Source organism: Hemitrygon akajei, chromosome 4 (genome assembly GCF_048418815.1).
Source record: "Hemitrygon akajei chromosome 4, sHemAka1.3, whole genome shotgun sequence".
NCBI lineage: Eukaryota > Metazoa > Chordata > Chondrichthyes > Myliobatiformes > Dasyatidae > Hemitrygon > Hemitrygon akajei.
This window is the reverse complement of record NC_133127.1, coordinates 49,356,968-49,380,689: the sequence shown is the minus strand read 5'-3', so window position 1 is coordinate 49,380,689 and position 23,722 is coordinate 49,356,968. Positions and strand designations below refer to the sequence as shown.

The 23,722-nt window shown below is 41.6% G+C and overlaps 1 protein-coding gene across 2 annotated transcripts in view; it reads right to left on the bottom strand.

Moving 5' to 3' along the window:
• nrg1 (neuregulin 1) overlaps nt 1-23,722 on the bottom strand; it is a 402,950-nt gene that overhangs the window by 230,599 nt on the left and 148,629 nt on the right. The window lies entirely within an intron of this gene.

Sequence of the window (23,722 nt, the reverse complement as noted above, 5' to 3'; positions counted from 1 at the left end):
TGTTTGACACAGCTTTGTGTGCTGAAGGGCCTGTATTGTGCTGTAGGTTTTCTTTGCTTCTAACTTAAATCACCTTTATTTCACTGAAGGTTTCATGTGTTTCTTCAAAGGAATCTTCTTCACAGTCATTCTCAATTTAATAGTGAGATTGGATGAGAAGGGATATTTACAGAACAACTCAAACAGCAAAGATCTCCACTACTGTATTTCACCACATGTTTAATAATTATCCATTGACCAGTACTGTTGGTGAGGTTTTGATGTTTGCTGTTATTACACTGTGAAATTGACAGGAGCTTTGGGACTTTTGCATGCAAATAGCTTAATCTTGAATGATTGTTGTCAACCTATCTGGCTATAAAAACCCAGTTTTATCCATATAGCTATCCAAGACTAACCAGGGAAGAGAACATTTTGAATATACAGTACAATCTTCTTTTGGACTCCAGGCACAACGCACAGGTAAAGGATTATTTTCTTACAGATGGATGCTATGGTACAGGAATGTTATTTACTGCTGTGGATTTGCTGTCTGAGAACTTTGAAACCCAAAGCTGTAAGTAAGCTGATACAGTGTACCTGAAGAAAGTGGCTACAAATGGGTTAAATTGGCAATGGTACCTTTAGGACTGTATGGGTACAAAGAATGCACATTTCATGAATCAGAATCAGAATTAGGTTTAATATTATCACTGGTATATGTCATGAAATTTGTTAACTTCATGGTAGCAGTACAATGAAATATATGAAAAAACTGAATTACAGTAAGTATGTATATGTCTATTAAATAGTTAAATTAAAATAAGTAGTGCAGAAGGACAGAAATAATAAAGTGGTGAGGTTAACTTCATGGGTTCAATGTCCATTTAGAAACTGGATGGCAGAGGGGAAGAGGCTGTTCCTGAATCACGGAGTGTGTGCCTTCAGCTTCTGTAGCTCCTTCCTGACGGTAACAATGAGAAGAGGGCATGCCCTGGATGCCAGGGGTTCTTTATGATGGACACCACCTTCCTGACTCCCAACTCCTTGAAGGAGTCTTGGAGACAATGAAGGCTAGTACCCTTCACGGAGCTGACTAATCGTACCGAGGGTCTAGTGAGATGGAGGAACTGAGGAAAATACATGTTAGTAGGGAAGTGGTGTTAGGTAAATTGAAGGGATTAAAGGCAGATAAATCCCCAGGGCCAGATGGTCTGCATCCCAGAGTGCTTAAGAAAGTAGCCCAAGAAATAGTGGATGCATTAGTGATAATTTTTCAAAACTCCTTAGATTCTGGATTAGTTCCTGAGGATTGGAGGGTGGCTAATGTAACCCCACTTTTTAAAAAAGGAGGGAGAGAGAAACCGGGGAATTATAGACCGGTTAGTCTGACATCAGTGGTGGGGAAAATGCTAGAGTCAGTTATCAAAGATGTGATAACAGCACATTTGGAAAGAGGTGTTATCATCGGACAAAGTCAGCATGGATTTGTGAAAGGAAAATCATGTCTGACGAATCTTATAGAATGTTTTGAAGGTGTAACTAGTAGAGTGGATAGGGGAGAGCCAGTGGATGTGGTATATTTAGATTTTCAAGAGGCTTTTGACAAGGTCCCACACAGGAGATTAGTGTGCAAACTTAAGGCACACGGTATTGGGGGTATGGTATTGATGTGGATAGAGAATTGGTTGGCAGACAGGAAGCAAAGAGTGGGAGTAAACGGGACCTTTTCAGAATGGCAGGCAGTGACTAGTGGGGTACCGCAAGGCTCAGTGCTGGGACCCCAGTTGTTTACAATATATATTAATGATTTAGACGAGGGAATTAAATGCAGAATCTCTAAGTTTGCGGATGACATGAAGCTGGGCGGCGGTGTTAGCTGTGAGGAGGATGCTAAGAGGATGCAGGGTGACTTGGATAGGTTAGGTGAGTGGGCAAATTCATGGCAGATGCAATTTAATGTGGATAAATGTGAGGTTATCCACTTTGGTCGCAAGAACAGGAAAACAGATTATTATCTGAACGGTGGCTGATTAGGAAAAGGGGAGATGCAATGAGACCTGGGTGTCATTGTACACCAGTCATTGAAGGTGGGCATACAGATACAGCAGGCAGTGAAAAAGGCAAATGGTATGTTGGCATTCATAGCAAGAGGATTTGAGTACAGGAGCAGGGAGGTTCTACTGCACTTGTACAAGGCCTTGGTGAGACCACACCTAGAATATTGTGTGCAGTTTTGGTCCCCTAATCTGAGGAAAGACATTCTTGCCATAGAGGGAGTACAGAGAAGGTTCACCAGATTGATTCCTGGGATGGCAGGACTTTCATATGAAGAAAGACTGGATTGACTAGGCTTATACTCACTGGAATTTAGAAGATTGAGGGGGGATCTTATTGAAACATATAAAATTCTAAAGGGATTGGACAGGCTAGATGTAGGAAGATTGTTTCCGATGTTGGGGAAGTCCAGAACGAGGGGTCACAGTTTAAGGATAAAGGGGAAGCCTTTTAGGACCGAGATGAGGAAAAACTTCTTCACACAGAGAGTGGTGAATCTGTGGAATTCTCTGCCACAGGAAACAGTTGAGGCTGGTTCATTGGCTATATTTAAGAGGAAGTTAGATATGGCCCTTGTGGCTAAAGGGACCAGGGGGTATGGAGAGAAAGCAGGTACAGGGTTCTGAGTTGGATGATCAGCCATGATCATACTGAATGGCGGTGCAGGCTCAAAGGGCCGAATGGCCTACTCCTGCACCTATTTTCTATGTTTCTATGTTTCTACAAGTTCCTGCAACTTCGGTCTTGCACAATAGTACCCCACCCCACCCCCCATACCAGATGGTGATGTAGCCAGTCAGAATGCTCTCCATGATACATTTGTAGAAGTGATACCCTGACTCTGATTTTAAGATTATAGCAGATTTAAAGATTTGTTCCAGATCAGAGTGAATAACTTCCCTGTATTCTATTCTCATGATTTTTTTGTTATCCAAGAATCTTTGATTAGTTCACACTCAACATACCAGGGGATATAAAACCATGTAATCGGTCCCTATGAATCCTTTTCTGGGCCTCTTCTGATCCCAAAACAATGTAATTTACCTTATCCTTGGTCAAATAAATTTCAGAAAAACCATTGTTGAAACTTCTCGGGAACTGGAGCTTCTGATGAGATTATGTGAGTAATCACTTGGGTACAACTGGCTATTTGTTGAACATGAGAAAGCAGGTTACAACAAAGATTGTATCAGTTACAGAAAGAAGGATCGTCCAGTGAATTACTTAACTTCACTTACACTCTTAAACTGAAAGTATTCCAGTAAATGTTCCTGAGATACTAGCATGTATAAATATAGATAAATTTTCATTGTCAACCTGTTAACCCAGATTTCTTTTCACCCACAGCTTGATTATCCTTCTCAAACCCACATTCATAATGACTTCAGATACTTACCTTAATTAAATAAGTATGGTTCGGTTGTGATTCTGGTTTCAAGATTAATTTCCTGTGACTTAGAAAGATTGCTTGATTATTCAGAGTTGCTCCCAGATTTTCTGTAGGAGCAGAACTGACCAGGGAATTGACTCATTTCAAAAGCAACATTTTCGAAAGAACAGTCAGAGACTGCTTTAGGATTGATGCATCCTTCAGAGATAACTTATAGGCCAGTTCCAGAAATAACTACATCAATTCAGCATTACAGAAAACACATTGTACTATTGCCATTGCTCACTTAATTCATTACATTAGTGTATGAATTAATCAGATTCAGCAGTCAAATTGGCTGAGGGAGTGGACATTAATCAATTGGGAAAGGCCACATATACAATAGTTCAATGCATATATTGGTGCACCATTACATTTCTGCCAGTCAGCTTGGCCCTTGCCTCCTCAGGACGTGCACACAGTACATCTTCAGCACCATGTCTTGTTTTTAGCAGCCCCATAGTCCTGCCAAATTAGTAAGTGATCCTTCTCTCCCCCTATCTTCACTCCCACTCCTTCCCGTGACTAATTCCCTATAAGATGTTATGTGAAGGTTTAAAATGCGTGAAGATCATGCCTCTTAAATGATATTATTACACCTGTCTCTATCACTTCCTCTGACAGCTTGATCCATATACTCACCACCCTCTGTCTGATAAAGTAGACCCTCAGGTCCTTTTTAACTCTTTTCCCAATCACCCTCAATCTATGCCCCCTAGTTTTGGGCACATATATCCTGGGGAAAGAACTGTTACCATAGTTTATCTATGCCTGTTATAATTTTAAACGTTTCTGTAAGGTCATCCCTGATTCTTCTCTATTCCAAGGAGGAAAGACCTAGCCTGGCCAACCTCTCCCTATAACTCAGCCTCTCTTGTAAATATTTTCTGCACTCTTTGAAGTTTAACTATATCTTGCCTCTAACAGGGTAATCAAAACTGTATTGTATTCCAAGTGCAGCCTCACCAACTTAAACAATACAAAATATTGTCCCAGCTCCTGTGCTCTTGCCCTGACTAATATCCCCCACCCCCCACATATCTAGCCTTTTTGAAAATTTGTGGCCACGATTTCAGCTGTCAAAGTCCACTTTGCAACTCTTTCCTCCCCTTAAGAAGCTTTGGATTGAAAAATCATTGGGCCTTCATCGTCTCGAAGTCTAAATCTAGAACAATCAAACAGTATTGTACAACTATCTTCACTGTAGATCGCAAAAGTCCAAGGAGGCAGTTCACAACCAACTTTTCAAGACATGGACAGTGAATGCAGACTTTATAGGTGGAATCCACAACCTGCAAATTAGTAACATAAAACTTCTTAGTACAAGGGGAGAGCAGCCAAACTAATGTTTTAATTATGTTCTGCATTAATCACACTCCTTAAAATAATCTATTTTCCAAAACAACGCTTAGGCCTGGAGGATGCTCAGAATTCACTTCTAAATGTGGTAACTGGAAATGTTGATTAAATCTTATCAGGCAATCAATATGTGGAAAATTAAATCAAAATCAAACTAAACTAGAGAAGATGCTATTATAGCTCTGATTAAACTCAGACTTCAGAGTTGAACCCCAATGTCCTCTGTAAGGAGTACGTTCTCCCCTTGGAACGTTTGGGTTTTCTCTGTGTCCTCCAGTTTCCTCGCAATCCAAAGATGTACCAGGTAGGTTAATTAGTCATTGTCAATTGTCCTGTGGTAGTTAAATTGGGTTTGTTGGGCGTTGCTGGGCAGTTTGGTTTGATAGCTGGAAGGGCCTATTCTGTGTTATATCTCTAAATACAGTTTTAAAATCTTTTCCCATTTCTGATGAAGGGTCTTCTAACTGAAACATTAATTCAGTTTTTCTTTCCACAGATGCTAACCAACCTGCTGACCGTTCCCAGCATTTTCAGTTTTTATTTATTAATTTTTAAAAAATTTTAGCAATAAGTATTAGCTTACCCAAAACTCACTTTTTTTTTTTTAGGTATTTACAAATCAGAGACTTTTTAAGATCTCAATTATGTACATTTCCTATAAGCTCAGATAAGAACTTACTAGACGTAATTTTTAGTTTGACACCTTTTCAAAATGATTCAGTATCTAATATTTATGGTATGTTGCTGGAGATGAGGAATGTTCCTTTAGACTAAATTAAGGATCTCTGGGAACAAGATTTACAGGCATCAATATCTGAGGAAAATTGGAATGAAATTTTTAAACTGGTTTGTACTTCATCGCTGTGTGTTCGTCATTCCCTCATACAATTTAAGGTGGTACATAGAGCTCATGTGACTAAGGATAAGCTATCTCATTTTTATTCAGATATATCTCCCTACTGTGACAGGTGTAATAATAGAGAAGCTTCATTAATTCATATGTTTTGGACTTGTCCGAATCTTGAAAAATATTGGAAGGAAGCAATAAAACATGGAGTAGACCCTTCCAGCCCTCCAAGCCAAGCTACCCCAGCCACACCTGACAAAACTGATTAACCCTTACCTAATCATGGGACAATTTACAATGACCAATTAACCTATGTCTTTGGCCTGTGGGAGGAAACCAGAGGACCTGTAGAAACCCATGCAGGGCTTCCAGGGCAGGACGCACAGAGACTCCTTACAGAATGGAGCTGGAATCGAACTCTGAACTCTGGAATGCTCTGAGCTGTAAAGGTTCACACTAATTGCTACACCACCATGGCGCCCATTTCAGATGATGCAAGTTGGTTTATAAAATCCAGTATTTGGTCAATAAAAGGCTGAACGTAGATATGTGTAAAGTAGCAGGTAGCACAAACTGGAGGAACAGTTCTCCAGGGCAGTTGGGGCAGGTAGGGTTGACTGTGGTGACCAGACATTTAAGTAACATAGTTACTCACAGATATAGCCATGTTACATACATGTATAGAATTAATGAAATAGTGCACTTTTGCAGAGATTGTTGTAAACTATATTCAATCATGTGGCAGCAATTCAATACATAAAGGCATGTAGTCATTGTCAAGAGGTTCAGTTGTTGTTCTGACCAAACATCAGAACGGGGAAGAAATGTTATCTAAGTGACTTTGACTGTGGATGCTTTGAGTATCTCAGAAATTACTGATCTCCTCGGATTTTCACATACAACAGTCTCTAGAATTTACAAAGAATGGTGCAAAAGGCGAAAAAAAATCCAGTGAGTGGTTTAACAGTGGGTGAAAACACTTTGTTAATGAAAGGGGTCAGAGGAGAATTGCCAGACTGATTCAAGCTGACTGGAAGGCGACAGTAACTCATAACTCCATGTATTGCAACAGTGATGTGCAGAAGAGCATCTCAGAATGCACCGCATGTTGAACATAGAAATGAATAACTACAGCAGCAGAAGTACGCCAACATACACTCAGTGGCCACTTTATTGGGTACAGGAGGTAATTAGTTTGTATTAGTTAAGTGGCGCTATACTTATTAATACATAACTGAATTTAAACTGCATCTTGACTTAATGTAAAGATTTGATCATTGAGATACCAGGTAGACTGAAAATACATCACTGGTTATGTAGGAATAAAATAAGGGGGAATTGGCATTCCAAGGCATATTTTCAATTTACATGTTGTTAGGAGGACAAAGAGAACAGGCTCAAACTTGTGGGAGATGAATTCTGCTCATCTGTCAGGAAATGCATCAGGAAATGAGAGATCAATTCTTGGGTAGGGCAGTGCAGGTTAAAACCTTGAAATGAGTTAAAAGTCAGGGAGCTGCTATAAGAGACAGAGATATGCTGCCCTTCTGAATGGATAAACTAGAACATGTACACATTTTCTTTTATTCCCTTAGCATTGTTGACAAGGCCAGGATTCAATATCTGTCCTCAAAATGCTTTTTTAGACGACTTGGTACCTTAGGGAATAAATTAATAGATTGATACTCACTGGCCTGAACTATTGATCCAGAAATATAAGAGGATTAGAACCCAAGAAATAGAAGCAGGAGGAACTCATTCAGTATAATTGTGGCTTATATTTTACTAGCTGTCACTTTCTACTACTTAGCCCATATCAGGAGATTCCTTTAATGTTCACACATTTATCAACCTCTTTGTTAAAAATAATTATTGAGTCTTTTGGATATAGAGTTCCAAAGGCTCAGTATACTGGATGAAAAAACTTTTTCTCATTTCAATCTGAAGTCATTTCCTTGTGTTAAGACTATGTTCCCTGGTTTTAGGCAGGTTAGACAGGGATAGTATTGTTCCTGCATCCATCATGGCAAACCCTGTAAAAATTTTATTTTTTACTCCTCATTCATTCTTCTCAGTTCCAGAGAGTATAGTTACACTTCCTTTATCATGGGCATATATCTTTCCTTGGGTAAGGAGACCAGTCCCTTGCACAATATGCCAGATGTGTTATTAACAGGGCTCTGTGTAATTTCAGAAAGACATCTTTATTCTTGTTTTCTTGCAATAAAGCCAGCATAATATTTGCTTTCATAATCACTCATTTTATCCATATATTAACTTTCAATGATTCATGTTCAAGGACAACCAACTCCCTCTGGAAATCAATGCCTTTCAAGAACCCCTTACTACGTTGTTTCTATCTTTTTTGTTGAGGATGGCTTTACATTTTTTTCACATTGTATTCACGCTGCTTTATTCTTGTCCATTCACTCAAGTGCAAATATGTCCTTAATACCTCTCTGCAGCTTTTTCACAATTTACACTTTCACCCAGATTTTTCTCAACACAGCACAAGTTCAAATCCTGTGATGGTAGTAGATGAATTTACTTCAGTTAATTAGATAAATCTGGAATAATCAGCTGGTCTCGATAATAGCCATTGTGAAATTTCTGGATACTTGTTCCCTAATTTCATTCAAGAAGGGAATTTGCAATCTTCAGCTGGCCTGACATATGTATAACTTCAGGTCTACAGCTGTTGTAAAAATGGTTTAATTAATTAATGCCTTTTGAAGGATGAATCTCTGGCCTACATGTGAATCCAGTTCCTTTATATTTGAGTTGACTCTAAACTATCACCTGAAATGACCTAATACATCAAGCTATTATGTTAACCCCATCATAACAATATATATTGCTAAGGCTACAGAGGTTGAAAGAGGTGGCTCAGGCCAACAGGAATAGGCAATAAATGCCTGCATTCTTAATAATAGTCCCATTTCAAGAATGAATATCTGCTCATTCGTTTGTAACAATTTATAAACTTAAGGCAGTTTAAGCAGGGAGTGGCGGAGGAAATTTTTAGTTAAAAGAATAGTGTAGTGTGTAGCATAGCAGTTAGTGTAACACTTTACAGTGCCATTGACTGGGGGTTCAATTCCCACTGCTCTCTGTAGGGATTTTATATGTTCCCCTTGAGACTAAGTTTATATATACATTAGATGAGGTTCAAAGTCAAAGTGAAATTTAATACCAGAGTACATACATGTCACCAAATACAACCCTGAACTTCTCTTTCCTGCAAGCATCCTCAGGAAACCTATAGACTAGCAACTGTAAGGAGGCTCAAAGAATAACAAACTGTGTAAATGAAAATTTATGGTAAATAAATAGCAATAGATAATGAGCATGAAATTACAAGGTAAAGAGTCCTTAAGGTGAGACAATCGGTTGTGAGAACACCAGAAAAAGAATGAGTGTATTTATCTCCTTTTGCTCAAAAGCCTGATGGTTGAGGGGTAGTAAGTGTTCTTGAACCTGGTGATAAGAGTCCTGAGGCTCCTGTACCTTCTACCTGATGGCAGCAATGAGAAAAGGGCATGGCCTGGGTGGTGAGGATCTTTTGATGAGGGATGCTGCTTTTCTATGGCAATGTTACACGTGGATGAGCTCAATGATTGGAGGGCTTTACCTGTGATGGACTGGGCTGAATCCATTATGTTTTGTAGGATTTTTCACTCAAAGGCATTGGTGTTCCCATACCAGGCCATAATGCAGCCAATCAGCACATGTCTATAGAAATTTGCCAAGGTTTTTGATGACATGCCACATCTCTGCAGAATCCTGAGGATGTAGAAGCGCTGTCTTCCTTTCTTTGCAATTATATTTATATGATGGGTCCAGGACAGGTCTCTTGAGATAGTCACACCAGGAATTTAAAGTTACTGACCCTCTCCACCTCTGATCCTTTGATAAGTACTGGCTGATGAAACTCTGGTGCTTTGGCGAGAGTGAAAAGATCTAAAAGGGTTCTGAGGAGCAACTTTTTCGCTCAAAGGGTAGTGAATATATGGAATGAATTTCCAGAGGAAGTGGTTGAGGCAGGGGCAATAGCATCATTTAAGAAGCACTTGGACAGGTAAATACAGGAACTGGGCTTAGTGAGATATGGGCCAAACGGAGAAAATTGGAACTAGTTGGGTGGGCACCATGATCGGCATGGATTTGGTAGACTAAAGGCTCTGTATCCGTGTTGTATCGCTGTATGACTCCATGACTCTAGAGTTTCACCTAGAGTTTAGTTGGGACTTACCCAAAGTCCAACACCTCTCTTGTGACCTCACAGGTGGAACAGTAAAAACTTCCCCAGTCTTAGAGTCAAAGATCACAGATTAATACAGGATCGAAACTGACCAACTAGTCCATACTGACCAAATGTGCATTACAGGTAGTCCCATTTGCCACATTTGGCCCATATCCTTCTAAACCTTTCCTATCCATGCACGTGTCTACCTAACATCTGTCAGGCTGGGAAATCTCACTGAACCTTTGCTAGTTCAGACCTGCCACAAGTACAGAGGCAACTTAAAATTATAGGGAAGAAACAAGTGTTGAGGAATGGTCAGTAGAATTTCTATTTGATTTAATTCCATTTGGAAGTGCTTGTTTTTAAGCACGTGCATGTGTTTTGTGTTTTTATAATTAAAACTAACTCTATTAAATGTTAGTTTTGTTTTTAATAATTCACAAGGGCTTTTAAATGTTTGTGCACATCAAAGAACTTCACAAATGTTCAGATGAATACTTCTTGGTGAATGCTTTTGATAGCAAGTTTCTACCAGCAGTCAAAGCCATTCTGTGAGTGAGGCCAGCCATTCCACTGAGTAAAGCCTTGCACTTCTCAATGAGCTGGGAGTCTGGTTCCCTGTGGAGGAGCGTGCTCTGTAACAAGCAGGAAGAATTTGCAGGGTGCAAGGGCAGTACTAGGGATGATTTTGCCCCATGAGGTGAGTGAACATAACTGTCCTGATTTGCATTTGATTGAATCAATACCAATTACTTTAATCATCTCCACAGAGATTGCATGATATGCAGCGGACATCTGAAATGTTATTGCTGTCTGTAAATTGGACCAATTTACATGCAAATCAAGTGTAAGAAACAAAATTTGCCTGTTTTGACATTTTTGACCCATTTCTACTCATTGGGAAATTGAGCAACCAAGCATCATTTTCCTGTCTTATTTTCTGCACGTAATTATATTGTCAATAATAACCCGTTTTATTTTTTTCCAGAGGCAGATATTAGATGCAATGGGTATGTAGAGTGAATTTCATATAGAGCTCACAATAAAATAGGGAGCATATTGTAAATTCCTGGTGTTTTAAAGTTTTTGCTCAAGGTTCAATTTTTATGCTCATTTCCTAAATTTCAGTGCTGTAGAGACCTCTCAGTCATCTAGACCTAATAATTGTCATCTGCATCAAGGGGCACCATCAGCCTTGCCCCATGTTCTGGCCTGAGGAGAAAGACAAGGCTTTCCATTCAGAGATCCATGACCCTCACTCTCCTCACTTCTTTGAACCCTGCACCCTCACATCAATTGTTGCACTGCTGTGGAGCAATCGCCTTAAATGCCCTGACCACCTTCACACATGAATGATGCAGCAACAGACCTCTGTTTATAGGAGGTACTTAAAGGGGAACTCTGAAGGAGAACAGACCATGATAATGAATCTTCATTGTGTTTCTTTGTGATTTTTGATTTGGCATTTGTGATACGCATACTTAGTGATCTAAAATGCCTAAAGCTCAATTGGTATACTTTGCACAGTCAATAAAACATTTCTCTCTCTGCACCCCCACACCATGGTTATGCTTACCCTGGAGAAGTTTTCCTCCTCCCTTTGACAGGGGTTCTGTGAGATCCTCTCTCACTGTTCCTCCTCTGTGATCAGCCACATTTGCAGAACTTCTTGTGTCACCATCAATGAAATATAGTCTTTTATTTCAGCACAGTGGTGCAACAAGTTCAGCTGCCGCCTCACAGTTCTAGTGACCCGGATGCTGTCTGTGTGGAACCTGCAAGTTCTCCCTGTCACTGCCCAAGTTTCCTCTGGGTGCTCCAACTTCCATCCACATCCCTAAAGACATGCAGATCATTGGGGTAATTGGCCTCTGGTGCAGGTGAATGATAAAATCTGGGGGAGCTGATAAGAATGTGGGGAGAATAAAAGTATGATTAGTAGAGGGTTGGTATAAACAAGTGCTTAATGGTCGGCATGGACTTGATGGGCCAGAAGTCTTGTTTCTGTGTGTATGACTGTGAGGGTAATAAAAACTAAAAGTAAACCTGAGTTTCCAATATGAATCCATCTTGGAATAAACAGACACCTGTTTACCCCATTTACCACTCTAATAGAAGACATGCTTTTAAGGTTAGAGAGGTTAAGTGCAAAGAAGATGTGTGGAGCAATGTTATTTTTTACATAGAAATGATGGGTGTTCTCGGTGCGATCTTCAGTGTTCTATACTTATCTGCCATTGGTTTTGTTTGTTCAATATTTTTGCATCAGCAGTGGATGCACACATGTTGACCATCTGGATGGGATTTCTGAGGTCAATGAGAGTAAAAAGATTAACCAGCATTGACAGCTTATTGCCAGTGTGAACACCACTAAATTCAGGAGGTCAGCAGGTTACTCAAGAGAGTTCTTACTCTTATATCTAGAGATTAAAATCATTGAAGGCATGCAGAATTTGTGAAGGAACAGTACTTTAATGGGATTGTGATAGTGACACTCCCCCTTGTGGTTTGGTAGATATAACCATATAACCATATAACAATCACAGAACGGAAACAGGCCATTCCGGCCCTCCTTGTCCGTGCCGAACTCTTAATCTCACCTAGTCCCACCTACCCGCACTCAGCCCATAACCCTCCACTCCTTTCCTGTCCATATACCTATCCAATTTTACCTTAAATGACACAACTGAACTGGCCTCTACTACTTCTACAGGAAGCTCATTCCACACAGCTATCACTCTCTGAGTAAAGAAATACCCCCTCGTGTTTCCCTTAAACTTTTGCCCCCTAACTCTCAAATCATGTCCTCTCGTTTGAATCTCCCCTACTCTCAATGGAAACAGCCTATTCACGTCAACTCTATCTATCCCTCTCAACATTTTAAATACCTCGATCAAATCCCCCCTCAACCTTCTACGCTCCAATGAATAGAGACCTAACTTGTTCAACCTTTCTCTGTAACTTAAGTGCTGAAACCCAGGTAACATCCTAGTAAATCGTCTCTGCACTCTCTCTAATTTATTGATATCTTTCCTATAATTCGGTGACCAGAACTGTACACAATATTCCAAATTTGGCCTTACCAATGCCTTGTACAATTTTAACATTACATCCCAACTTCTGTACTCAATGCTCTGATTTATAAAGGCCAGCGTTCCAAAAGCCTTCTTCACCACCCTATCTACATGAGACTCCACCTTCAGGGAACTATGCACTGTTATTCCTAGATCTCTCTGTTCCACTGCATTCCTCAATGCCCTACCATTTACCCTGTATGTTCTATTTGGATTATTCCTGCCAAAATGTAGAACCTCACACTTCTCAGCATTAAACTCCATCTGCCAACGTTCAGCCCATTCTTCTAACCGGCATAAATCTCCCTGCAAGCTTTGAAAACCCACCTCATTATCCACAACACCTCCTACCTTAGTATCATCAGCATACTTACTAATCCAATTTACCACCCCATCATCCAGATCATTTATGTATATTACAAACAACATTGGGCCCAAAACAGATCCCTGAGGCACCCCGCTAGTCACCGGCCTCCATCCCGATAAACAATTATCCACCACTACTCTCTGGCATCTCCCATCTAGCCACTGTTGAATCCATTTTATTACTCCAGCATTAATACCTAACGACTGAACCTTCTTAACTAACCTTCCATGTGGAACTTTGTCAAAGGCCTTGCTGAAGTCCATATAGACTACATCCACTACCTTACCCTCGTCAACATTCCTCGTAACTACTTCAAAAAATTCAATAAGGTTTGTCAAACATGACCTTCCACGCACAAATCCATGCTGGCTACTCCTAATCAGATCCTGTCTATCCAGATAATTATAAATACTATCTCTAAGAATACTTTCCATTAATTTACCCACCACTGATGTCAAACGGACAGGTTTATAATTGCCAGGCTTACTTCTAGAACCCTTTTTAAACAATGGAACCACATGAGCAATACGCCAATCCTCCGGCACAATCCCCATTTCTAATGACATCTGAAAGATCTCCGTCAGAGCTCCTGCTATCTCTATACAAACTTCCCTCAAGGTCCTGGGGAATATCCGGTCAGGACCCGGAGATTTATCCACTTTTAAATTTCTTAAAAGCGCCAGTACTTCCACCTCTTTAATTGTCATAGGTTCCATAACTTCCTTACTTGTTTCCCACACCTTACACCATTCAATATCCTTCTCCTTAGTGAATACCGAAGAGAAGAAATCGTTCAAAATCTCTCCCATCTCCCTCGGCTCCACACATAGCTGACCACCCTGTTTCTCTAAGGGACCAATTTTATCCCTCACTATCCTCTTGCTTTTAATATAACTATAGAAGCCTTTCGGATTTACTTCCACCTTATTTGCCAAACCAAACTCGTAACTTCTTTTAGCTTTTCTAATCTCTTTCTTAATTTTCCTTTTACATTCTTTATATTCCTCGAGCAATTCCTTTACTCCATGCTGCCTATATCTATTGTAGACATCCCTCTTTTTTCGAACCAAGTTTCTAATATCCCTTGAAAACCATGGCGCTTTCAAACCTTTAACCTTTCCTTTCAACCGAACAGGAACATAAAGATTCTGTACCCTCATAATTTCACCCTTAAATGACCTCCATTTCTCTATTACATCCTTCCCATAAAACAACTTGACCCAATCCACTCTCTCTAAATCCCTGCGCATCTCCTCAAAGTTAGCCTTTCTCCAATCAAAAATCTCAACTCTAGGTCCAGTCCTGTCCTTCTCCATAATTATATTGAAGCTAATGCTATTGTGATCACTGGACCCGAAGTGCTCCCCAACACATACATCTGTCAGCTGACCTATCGCATTCCCTAACAGGAGATCCAACACTGCCCCATCTCTAGTCGGTACTTCTATGTATTGTTGCAAAAAACTATCCTGCACACATTTCACAAACTCTAAACCATCCAGCCCTTTTACAGAATGAGCTTCCCAATCTATGTGTGGAAAATTAAAATCTCCCACAATCACCACCTTGTGTTTACTACAAATATCTGCTATCTCCTTACACATTTGCTCTTCCAACTCACGCTCCCCATTAGGTGGCCTATAATACACTCCTATCAGTGTTACTACACCTTTCCCATTCCTCAATTCCACCCAAATAGTCTCCCTAGAGGAGCTCTGTAATCTATCCTTCCAAAGCACCGCCATAAGATTTTCTCGGACAAGCAATGCAACACCTCCTCCTCTGGCCCCTCCTACTCTATCACACCTGAAGCAACTAAATCCAGGAATATTTAGTTGCCAATCACACCCTTCCTGCAACCATGTTTCACTAATAGCTACAACATCATAATTCCAGGTATCAATCCACACTTTAAGCTCATCCACCTTTCTTACAATGCTCCTAGCATTAAAATAGATACATTTAAGATACTCTCCACCTCCTCCTCTCTTTTCATCCCTAGCAATGCATTCAAATTTATTATCCTTTTCTTTCTTCTCCCCTACAACTTCGGGCTGGGCGCATCCCTTCTCCATCACCTGCCTTTCCTCCCTCACACACTGTCTACTTACTTGCTCTACTGGTGAACTAACCTCCTCTCTCATAGTTTCCTCAAATTGATTTCCGCCCCCCCCATCTTACTAGTTTAAAGTCTGCCCTGTAGCCCTAGCAAACCTCCCCGCTAGGATATTGGTCCCCCCAGGATTCAAGTGTAACCCGTCCTTCTTGAACAGGTCACGCCTGCCCCAGAAGAGGTCCCAATGATCCAGAAACTTGAATCCCTGCCCCCTGCTCCAATCCCTCAACCACGCATTCATCCTCCACCTAATTCCATTCCTACTCTCACTGTCGCGTGGCACAGGCAGTAATCCCGAGATTACTACCTTTGCGGTCCTTCTTCTTAACTGCCTTCCTAACTCCCTATACTCTCGTTTCAGGACCTCTTCCCCTTTCCTACCTATGTCATTGGTACCTACATGTACCACAACCTCTGGCTCCTCACCCTCCCACTTCAGGATATCTTGGACGCGATCAGAAACGTCCTGGACCCTGGCACCAGGGAGGCAAACTACCATCCGGGACTCCCGATCACCTCCACAGAACCACCTGTCTGAACCCCTGACTATCGAGTCCCCTATTACTATGGTCCTCTTTCTTCTATCCCTACCCTTCTGAACTACAGGGCCGTCCTCTGTGCCGGAGGCCCGGCCACTGTCACTTCCTCCAGGTAGGCTGTCCCCCCCAACAGTACTCAAACATGAGTACTTATTGTCAAGGGGTACAGCCACTGGGGTACTCTCTAGTACCTGCCCCTTCCCCTTCCTGACCGTGACCCACCTATCTGCCTCCCGTGGCCCCGGAGTGACCACCTGCCTGTAACTCCTCTCTATCACCTCCTCACTCTCCCTGACCAGGCGAAGGTCATCGAGCTGCAGCTCCAGTTCCCTAACTCGGTCCCTCAGGAGCTGCAGTTCGACACACCTGGCGCAGATGTGGACATCCGGGAGGCTCGGAGACTCCAGGACCTCCCACATCCGACACTGAGAACAACAAGCTGCCCTCACACTCATACTTCCCGAATAACTGAAAATAACAAGAACTAAAAGATAAGCCTACTGTGCCCTCTTCCGCCTAAGCCGTCTGAGCCCAAGCCCTACACTCTGCTCCCGGCTCACTCCACTGCCCTCAAATGAAGCTGCCCGCTGCTTAAGGCTGCGTTCTTTTTATATCTTCCCTCCTTCCCAGGCCTCCTTCACGCGCCTGCGCAGTCCCGCCTCTCAGAACTCCGATCTGAGAAGCAATTTGAAAATGGCCGCCGCTGCACTTCTTCTCAAAGCCTCGCTGTCCTCTTCCAAAAGAGCCCATAATAATATAAGCCCATATTATGATGCGACTTGCAGGCAGAGTGCCAGATATACGATGTAATGAGGTAAAATCCTGTGAGTCATGTAACAGGATTGGGAGGATTTCATAATTGCTCAGGTTTTACTCAGGGAATCACTAAAACCATCTGGTAACTGTTGTAAAGAAACTGCACGGGATGGTATTTACATGAAAGTTCTCACGAGTTCTCACTGAGAACCTTATGCCCTCCCTGACCTGTCTATCAGGTCAGCCTTGGCTACAACACCCTATGAAATTTTCCATGGACTAAAATGCTGCTTGGCTCATTTGCACAGAAAGATTCTGATACCCACTGCTTATCACCAATTAATTGCTTCCACGTTTTTTTCTTCCAGTTGCCTGCAAGTCCATTCCCCAAATGGTTGGCTCTCTGATAGCAATTAAAACGTTCACCCAGTATGTCTCAGTTGTGCCTGAGGTTCAAACTGAAATATGCTGCTTTGAAACTGCTCTACATTGAGTTGGAAGACTTATTCTAAAACAATGAACTCCAATGCCTGGGGAGAGGTGAGAAAATTAGTCTAGGCGCTGCTCCACCTTTTCCTCATCTCAAAATCCTTGTTGGAAGTTTCCTTGCAGGAATCTAAGGATTCAGATCTGCCACCTATACTTACATCTATTGACACTGATTAGTTTGGTTTTGAATGAGAACAATTCAACCTGATACCTTATTGCTGATGATCCTGGACTACCATTCTCGTCGTTCTGAGTTCAGATCCCATTATGCAGTTTTTTTTTTTAAAAACTTCAGACCCATGAATCATGACATCTATAGAGCCATAGATTCAGACAGACAAACTGGACAGGCTAGTAAAGCAACTGCTTAACCCAAAACCACAAGAAATTATTGAGAGCTTTGAACACATCCCAATCCATCACACAAGCCTGCCTTCCACCCCCCATTGACCCTGTCTATGCATCCTGTTGCCTCAGGAAAAGCAACCAATGCAAACAAGGACCCCTCCCAACCCATATTTTTGCTTTCTCCTTTCCATTGAGTAGAAGATACAAACACTAGGGAGAATGTACCACCATGCTCAAGGACAGATTCTACCCTGCTGTTATAAGATTCTTGAATGGACCTCTTGTATGATAAAGACGACCTCCTGAAATCTCTTTCTACCTTGTACTTTATACGTCTACCTGCACTACACTTTTTCTGGAACTGTTACATTATAGTCTATATTCTTTTCCTGTTTTATCTTGTACTACCTCAGTGTACTTACAGTATGTATGGAATCATCTGTCTGGATGCTATCCAAACGTGACAATAATAAACCCATTAACTTCAGCCATGATTCACCATCTTACACTTACCCTCCATTATTCCCATTTGTTACTCTGCTTACATTCATATCAACTCTTCCCAAACTCTACTGTTTGTACTTGAGGTAACTCACAGTGACCAATTAATCTATCAATCTCTACATCTTTGATTGTGGGAGGAAGCCACAGCACTCAAAACAAACTCATGTTGTCACAGGGAGAATGTACGTACTCCACAATGATAGCATCCGAGATCAGGATTGAACTTGGCTCTCTGGCACTGTGAGGCAGTATCTGAAGTGATCACACCACTGTGCTGCCCAGATGAGCTTCAAGAGAGAGAAAATAACACATTAGTGTCTGGACTGTTGTCAAAGCTCAATGGTTCCCAAAAGAGAACCTACTTTTCTCTATCCAATCTGGTCTCTAAACTGTGCAGTTGGTTCTGGATGTCCTTATCGTGATCAGGGATGAGCAATAAATTGCAGGTTTGCTGATTTCAGCCATATCCCAGCTTCATACTGAAAAAGGATTGTCAGGAATGTGAAAAAAAAAATCTCACAGAAGAAAAATCTCACCATGTTCTGACTAGGCAAATAATAACTCTGCCTGGGGCATAAGCCGCATGTAGGAGCAGAATTAGACCATTCAGCCATTTGAGGCTCTGCTCCACCATTTTATCATGGCTGATAAATTATCCCCTTAAGCCTCATTCTCCTTCCTTCTCCCCACTAACCTTGATACCCTTACTAATCAAGAACCTATCAACCTCCATCTTAAATATACCCAATGACTTGGCCTCCACAGCTGTCAGAAGCAATGAATTTTACAGATTCACCACTTTCTAGATGTAGAAATTCCTCCTGATCTGTGTCCTAAAGGGACATATTTATATTCCGAGGTTGTTCCCTCTGGTCTCGTACTCCCCTACTACAGGAAACATCCTCTCCATGTCCACTCTATTTAAACCTTTCAATATTCAATAGGTTGCAATAGATTCCACCCACCCCCACCATTCTTTTAAACTCCAGCGGATACAGGCCCAGAGTCATCTTATGTTAACCCTTTCATACTAGGAATAATTCTTGTGAACTTGGTCTGGACCCTCTCCATGCCAGCACATCTTATCTTAGATAAGGTGCCCAAAACCACTCACCATATTCCAAGTGCAGACTGAACATTGCCTTATAAAGGACCACTCACTGAGAATGCGTCCAAGCCCAGAAAGAGCTAAGATTCTGCTTGGTGAGATTCTGATGGGGTTCCTTTTGCACAACACAGTACACTACTACCTGCCAGTGAGCACAGGTGAGATTGATCTACAATAGGAGGAGGCTTCATTATATTTATCTCATGACTAATTTAGATCATTGATTCTATCCACTTACACTGAGTGTATCTGGGCTTCTTTTTAAAAGTCACTTCAATTACGGTAAGTCGTGGGTTGTGTTTTTCTTTGGACTTGTTTAATTCTGAGTCTGTTTATATCAGCATGTTTATAGTAGATGGCTTGAACAAACAATAAAATGGCTGCAGGAGGGGGTTTTGATGATTGACAGGCTGGCAAATATATACCTCAGTTTAAACCATCCTAACCCTAACCATATGTTTTGAACCTAGACCCCAGAAAATATTCTTCGGATTCTTATCGCAAAGCTAAGCAAGACACCTGAAACAACACATTGTCTCTTGGGAAACTGCAAATTAAGCCCAGGTACTCCAATATAGCCCAAGTCCGGGGGTGGGGAGGCGCGGATAAAGCAAAATAAAGATCAGCTGAACAGAAGCAATGATAACTGTGTGATAAGTGAACTTGGCAGTTACCAGTGAAACTCAGAATCTTAATGGATGAAAGCACAAAGACAAGCGGGTTGATTGTACCATTACCTACAAACCCTGGACCTTCACGTGACATTTCACTACACTTCTTGAATTTTCCTATTCTTCAATTAAGAAAATGCATTGCTGTTTGCAAACTTTCTGGCTCAGTTCTGTTCTTCAACTCTATATTTTGAGCCAATAAAAGAGCAATAAATTGCCAATTTAATCAGTGGCATTTGATTTGAAAGGCATTCATTTTCTGAAGAGACCCAATAACAGTAAAGTAGATCCAGCTTCCTACATTCAATCCTCCACCATCCTGCTCAGCCACCCTTGGTTATATTAAACTAATATTGTCTACCTCTGCTCAAATAAAAGGTCTGACTGAGTCTGACCCAAACCATATCCAACCAACTTGCACAAAACTGATCAAAGGTGAGGCCACATTTGGAATATTGGGTCTGTTTTAGTCACCCTCTGTAAGAAAGTTGTCATTCATCTGAAAGTAGAAAATTTTGCCAAGACTCAGGCGACTAAATTATAGCAAGATATGAGCAGGTTAAGACTATTCACTGGAGCACAGAGGAATAAGGGCTGATCTTATTCAGGTGTATGAAATCATGAGGGGCATAGACAGTTTTGATGATGACGGGCTGTTTCTCAGGGTTGGGCAATTAAGAAACAAAGGGCATAGATTTAAGTAAGAGGTAAAAGATTTAAAAGGAACCTGAAGTGCAGCTTTTTCACTCAGGGGCTGGTGATCAGTACATGGAATGAAGTGCCAGACAACATATTTGAGGCAGATACATTAACAATATTTTGAAGACATTTGGACAGGCACTTGGATAAGAAAGGTTTAGAGGGATAAGGACCAAACATGGGCAAATAGGACTTGCCTAGATGGAAATCTTAGTGAGTATGGATCACTTGGGCCAAAGGACCTGTTATTGTGGTGCATGAATCTGTGACTCTTTCCCTCTGCAAAGAGTTTATGAGTACCATAGATTCCGGACTACAGAGCGCACCTGATTAAAAGCCGCTGGCTCTAATTTTAGAAATAAAATCAATTTTTTACTTGTACAAGCCGCACCGGATTTTAGGCCGCACCGGATTTTCGGCCGCACCGGATTTTCGGCCGCAGGTGTCCCACGTTGTAATATGAGATATTTACACAGAAAGATATTACACGTGAGGATTTTTTAACTTTTAATTAAATCCATATGGTAACAAAAACAAATACATATTGCAAATGCTTTTTTTCGAACCGTGCCCGTAATGCGGCTACTTTTAAATATACGTTGCGTATACTTCTTTACTGAACAACATTCCAATATCTCCTAACGACTGGTAAAAAATATATTTACTGCAGCCTACCAGGAAAAGTTATTGATCACCTTTAACTTAAAAGCAGCGTTTTGGCTCCGCCGCTCCCCCCCCTCCTTTCCGTTTATCGCAAACTGGTATCCCACAAGACGCGGTGAAACCGGGTGTGATGTCATAGCATCCCGCGATGTAGTACAGAAAACAAATATAGTTAAAACTCTTCTAACTTTAACTAGAAAATGAATTACTAAGCGAAAATATTATAAACTAAATAACTGCCATAAAGGCAGCACAATGCTTTTCTTCGAGTGTTTTCCATGTTGATGAGGGTGAGTACAAATGACTGATTTACAATAATTTAATTGTGAAAGTGCGCTTGATTTATCGTACAATTTCATTGGACCTCTGTGAACTACTCATCAATTTTATTGGTCTACTGTTACGAGGCAAAATGTTTACGAGGCGGCATGAAAAAAAATAATGCATTAGCCGCTCCGTTTTAAAGGCCGCAAAGTTCAAAGCAGTTCAAAATGTGGGAAAAAAGTAGCGGCTTAAAATCCGGAATCTACGGTATATACGTCTGATGTGACCTGAGCCCTGCACCTATAATCGGGTATCACAGAGCTTGAGTCAGTCTGCTGGACTCCATCTTATGCCAAGTCTCGGTCGTTAGTCAACATCACAGTTGGTGTCTGTGATGTTTTTGAGATCTTGAATACCTTCAAAGCATAATGTAACAGCAGCTGAAGATAGAAATCTATGAGTCGTTAACTTCTTAGTAATCTTGAAATCATCTTACACAACGGAGCCTACTTAAGTAACTCTACTTTTATCTGCCTGTACATGCTGTTTTCATAGTAGAAACTAGTTACTCATGCAGAGAAATAGGAACTTAGCTTACAAAATACTGTGGGCTTGACTCCAAAGAGTCATATACAAAGAGCTCTACTACTTCACTTTACTGGGTGTATCCAGCCAGCTTTAAGTTAGGGGTTGGTTTAACTTTCACACCTAGAAACATTGAAACAATCGAAGCGTTGCATAGGTCTACAGCAATTAGTGAGTCACTATTAGCTCCAAAGGACTGCCACTCTTTATGGGCTGCCTTTCATTGGCAATGGAACATATGACGAAAACACACAAAATGCTGGTGGAACACAACAGGCCAGGTAGCATCTATAGGAAGAAGCACTGTCAACGTTTTGTGCCGAGACCCTTCGTCAGGACTAACTGAAAGAAAAGATAGTAAGAGATTTGAAAGTAGGAGGGGGAGAGGGAAATGTAAAATGTTAGGAGAAGATCAGGGGGTGGGGGGAAACTAAGAGCTGGAAAGGTGATTGGCAAAAGGGATACAGAGCTGGGGAAGGGAGAGAATCATTGGACGGGAGGCCTAGGGAGAAAGAAAGGGGGAGGGGAGCACCAGAGGGAGATGGAGAACAGGCAGTGTGATGGGCAGAGAGAGAACAAAAAGAGGAGGGGGGAGTAAATAAATCAGGAATGGGGTAAGAAGGGCAGGAGGGGCATTAATGGAAGTTAGAGAAGTCAATGTTCATGCCATCAGGTTGGAGGCTACCCAGCCGGTATATAAGGTGTTGTTCCTCCAACCTGAGTGTGGTTTCATCTCGACAGTAGAGGAGGCCATAGATAGACATATCAGAATGGGAATGGGACGTGGAATTAAAATGTGTGGCCACTGGGAGATCCTGCTTTCTCTGGCGGACTGAGCGTAGGTGTTCATTGAAATGGTCTCTCAGTCTGCGTCGGGTCTCACCAATATATAAAAGGCCACACTGGGAGCACCGGACACAGTATACCACACCAGCCGACCCCCAGGTGAAGTGTCGCCTCACCTGGAAGGACTTTCTGGGGCCCTGAATGGAGATGAGGGAGGAAGTGTAAGGGCAGGTGTAGCACTTGTTCCGCTTACAAGGATAAGGGCCAGGAGGGAGATCGGTGGGAAGGGATGGGGGGGAACGAATGGACAAGGGAGTTGCATAGGGGAGCGATCCCTGCGGAAAGCAGAAAGGGAGGGGATGGAAAGGTGTGCTTGGTAGTGGGATCCCCATCCCTTCCCACCAGCATTTTGTGTGTGTTGCTTGAATTTCCAGCACCTGCAGATTTCCTCATGTTTGCGAACATATGAGGATGCACTGCGTGGTCGATTGTGATCCAATGGCCCAGCCGCTTGATTTAGGGAACATGAGTTTGAATCCCATACAGCAACTGTGGAAATTAATGTGATTAAACTAATGTGAAATATAAAAAACATTGGTCATGAAATTACCTTTCTGGCGAAACAGCCCTTCTGGCTCCCAACCTGACGTAGATTGGGGAACACCTTGTCGAGCGCTTTTGCTCCACCTGCAACCATTTTAATTCCAATCTCTTTTCCCAATCCAACATGTCAGTCCATGGCCTCCTCTACTGCCACTATGAGGCCGCTCTCTAGTCAGAGGAGCAATACCTCATATTTCATCTGGGTAGCCTCTGGCCTGATGGTATGAACATC